Raw genomic sequence first — 5,000 nt, 5'->3', positions numbered from 1 at the left:
TCCACGATGTCGTTCACAACAACACATTGTGTGTGTATGATGGTTATTACATCCACGATGTCGTTCACAACAGCACATTGTGTGTGTATGATGGTTATTACATCCACGATGTCGTTCACAACAGCACATTGTGTGTGTATGATGGTTGTTACATCCACGATGTCGTTCACAACAACACAGTGTGTGTGTGTATGATGGTTGTTACATCCATGACGTCGTTCACAACAACACATTGTGTGTGTATGATGGTTGTTACATCCACGATGTCGTTCACAACAACACATTGTGTGTGTATGATGGTTGTTACATCCACGATGTCGTTCACAACAACACATTGTGTGTGTATGATGGTTGTTACATCCATGATGTCGTTCACAACAACACATTGTGTGTGTATGATGGTTGTTACATCCATGATGTCGTTCACAACAACACATTGTGTGTGTTACATCCATGCTGCACACCCCACCAGTTGCGGGAGGATGAGGATGAGGATTGGGGTCCAGGATGCTTTCAGTGGGCGTCCCATGTGGTCTCAGTAGGCATCTGTTCCCCCCCCCCCGGCACGGCTTTTTGTATTACCCCCCCCCTCCCTTCCCCCTCCCACCGCCACCCGGTCCCGGGTGGGCCGGTCCGTGTGGCGTACGGCAGCCGTGCAGCCGGCCCGAGTCCCTTTGCGCCGCATTCCAGGCCTCGGGGGAGCCCCCGGGCGCCCCCGAGGGAGGTCAGTGGTGGCGCGGCGAGAAAGGAGGCGGCATCTGCTCGCTGTGAAGGCACTCGGAACCCCCCCCCCCACCAGATATTACTCAGCTGATGAGTTATTTCATGAGTCGCCACTTTTATTTTGTCATGTAAAAAAACAGTCTGGGAGGTTCAGGGTACGACTTTAGTGTGGGAGATTCCACAACCCTCACCTTTTATAGACACACACACACACGTGTATAAATAACAAACTACGGCATGAACTTTGAACAACGATTGTTTGTGAAGATGCACGTATTTAGTAAAGTGGATGACCATTATATAAACAATCATAAACATAATATGTTGTATTATTATTATAAGCAACTATACATTTGTTAACTACATTAAGGGGAAATTATTAAATGAATTGAATAGAATGAATGAATTGTAGATTCTGTAGTGTTTGAACATATTAAAAAAACATTAATATTTTTTAATGGTATTAAAATAGCATTAAAAAATAATAATAAATGGTATTTTTTCCAAAAAAAAAACACCACCTCTACCAATTGTTTGTACTACTTTTTTTTTTTAATACCTGATTTAGTATGTAAAAGATAAAATAATTACTTTTTAAATGTTTTTTACTCCCGTGTACCTATTTTATTATTATTATTTTTTATTTTTTAATTCTTATATGACAAACACTGTAAATACTGATTGTTTCTTAAGAGGAAGGAACAAAAGGGGCAATGGTAAATGACAAGATATTTTATAACGTGGCCAAATCATTGCAATAAAGCAGTAACGATGTAATTATGAAAGTATAAATTACGTATCATTTATTCAACAATTTATTTTATATCGATTATTGTAAATGAAAACCTAAATTGTGTTATCCAATCCATTTTATTTATATAGCACATTTAAACAAGAAAATGTTTCCAAAGTGCTGCACAACAATATTAAAAACAATATTCAAATATTATCCTTAGCTCCACCAATGACTGAATAAAAACAAAAAATAATTACATATAAAAACAATATAAAATAAATATGATTAAAAACTATTTATTTTATAGATGTTATATGTAAGTGTGTGTTCTCTCTTAAAATACATTTCTAGGTAAGAGACAGGACTGGGTGGTATACCAGTATAATAGTTAATACTGGTATATTTTAGAAAGTGGTATATATTTGAGAGAATACCACCGTACCGGTGCCTTTTTTACGACCATTTGATCTAGTAGTATCCAGTCATGAAATGTCCTCGCTCCTAAATATTCCAAAGTCAACTTTATTATAGGAAAAGTGAAGAGTTTGGGAACAACAGCAACTCAGCCACCAAGTGGTAAGCCACGTACACTGACAGAGAGGTCAGCATAGTGCAAAGACTTCCTGCACAGTCACTTGCTACAGAGCTCCAAATCTTCATGTCACCTTCCAATTAGCCCACGTACAGTACGCAGAGAGCTTCACGGAATGGCTTTCCATGGCCGTGCAGCTGCATCTAAGCCATACATCACCAAGTCTAATGCAAAGCGTGGGGATGCAGTGGTGTAAAGCACGTCGCCACCGGACTCTAGAGCAGTGGGGACGCCTTCTCGGGACTGATGAGTCATGCTTTTCCATCTGGCAATCTGATAGACCAGTCTGGGAGGTTGCCAGGAGAACGCTACATTTCGGACTGCATTGTGCTGAGTGTGAAATTTGGTGGAGGAGAAATTATGGTGTGGGGTTGTTTTTCAGGAGTTGGGCTTGGCCCCCTTAGTTCCAGTGAAATTAACTTTGAATGCTCCAGGATACCAAAACATTTTTGGACAATGCTCCCAACCTTGTGGGAACAGTTTGGAGTGGGCCCCTTCCTCTTCCAACATGACTGTGCACAAAGCAAGGTCCATAAAGACATGGATGACAGAGTCTGGTGTGGATCAACTTGACTGGCCTGCACAGAGTCCTGACCTGAACCCGATAGAACCCCTTTGGGATGCATTAGAACGGAGACTGAGAGCCAGGCCTTCTCCACCAACATCAGCGTGTGACCTCACCAATGCGCTTTTGGAAGAATGGTGGAAAATTGCTATAAACACACTCAGCAACCTTGTGGACAGCCTTCCCAGAAGAGTTGAAGCTGTAATAGCTGCAAAACATCATATTGAACCCTATGGGTTAGGAATGGGATGGCACTTCAATTTCATATGTGCGTCAAGGCAGGTGGCCAAATACTTTTGGCAATATAGTGTATATATATATATATATATATATGTAAATATCTATATATGTATGTAAATATCTATATATGTCTGTAAATATCTATATATATATATATATATATATATATATATATATATATATATATATATATATATATATGTATGTAAATATCTATATGTGTGTGTAAATATCTATCTATATATATATATATATATATATATATATATATATATATATATATATATATATATATATATATATATATATATATATATATATGTAAATATCTATATATGTATGTAAATATATATGAACGCGTCCTAACTCCTTTGACAATCAAAGCATGACCGTAACAATCCACATTTTGTGTTTTTAATGCATAAAACTGCTATCTAAACATTGAAGTGTAGCTCCTCCTCTGAATGCAAGTGCTCCTACAGCAGGAATACAAATTCTGTATTCCTACAAAACACCAAATCTGACACAACACACTGCAGGTTTTATATATATATATATATATATATATATATATATATATATATATATATATATATATATATATATATATATGCACACCTTACAATAGTGGTAATAAAAGATGCAACCTATGCTTGAAAGAGAAACTGTTTATTATTTACCGTCCAGACCTGTCATCCCTCAACAAGCGCAGCGAAATTGTAACAACATGCCGCCATAGACGGAAACACCTCATAGGTAACACATGAGCCAATCACCACGCCCCTAGGCCAGCCTGTACCCACCCACTCTGTGCCCTATATAAACCATGGTATGCGAATGCTCCCATTAAAATCTCCTGACGATTGAGGGTACCCCCCCTCATGAAACAGGCCTGTAGAGATGAAATAGTCTTGTGATTTTTTCCCACACATACATATATATATATATATATATATATATATATATATATATATATATATATATATATATATATATATATATATATATATATATATATATATATATATATATTATATTTATATATATATTTATATTTATATTTATATTTATATATATATATATATATATATATACATATATATATATATATATATATATATATATATATATATTTATATGTCATCATCATATTATAAAACTGTGAAGAAAGTTGGAATTTCCCACAGTAAAGCAGTACCTTGAATGTTTCTCTCCATACAGTATATCAAATACTGACATACATATATATATATATATATATATATATATATATATATATATATATATATATATATATATATATATATATGTCTTAATAAGGTTATCCAAAAAATAGTGCTCGATACCGTAGTAGAGCGCAATATATGTATGTGTGGGGAAAAAAATCACAAGACTACTTCATCTCTACAGGCCTGTTTCATGAGGGGTTCCCTCAATCATCAGAAAAATCTCCTGATGATTGAGGGAACCCCTCATGAAACAGGCCTGTAGAGATGAAGTAGTCTTGTGATTATATACATACATACATATTTATATATGTGTATATATATATATATATATATATATATATATATACACACACACATATATATATATATATATATACATATATAAATATGTATGTATGTATATATATATATATATATATACACATATATAAATATGTATGTATGTATATATATATATATATATATATATATATATATATATATATATATATATATATATGTATATATGTATGTATATGTATTTATGTATATATGTGAAAGCAGTACCTTAATTGTTTCTCTCCATACAGTATATCAAATACTGACATATATCTATATATATATATATATATATACACACACATATATATATACACATATATAAATATATACACATATATAAATATATATATATGTATATGTATATATATATATGTATATATGTATGTATGTATATATATATATATATATATATATATATATATGTATATATATGCATATGTATATATGTATATATATATATATATATATATATATATATATATATATATATATATATATATATATATATATATATGTCAGTATTTGATATACTGTATGGAGAGAAACATTCAAGGTACTGCTTTACTGTGGGAAATTCCAACTTTCTTCACAGTT

The sequence above is a fragment of the Nerophis lumbriciformis genome, linkage group LG31 (genome assembly GCF_033978685.3).
Source record: "Nerophis lumbriciformis linkage group LG31, RoL_Nlum_v2.1, whole genome shotgun sequence".
Lineage (NCBI taxonomy): Eukaryota > Metazoa > Chordata > Actinopteri > Syngnathiformes > Syngnathidae > Nerophis > Nerophis lumbriciformis.
Note: the sequence above shows the minus strand (reverse complement) of the source record.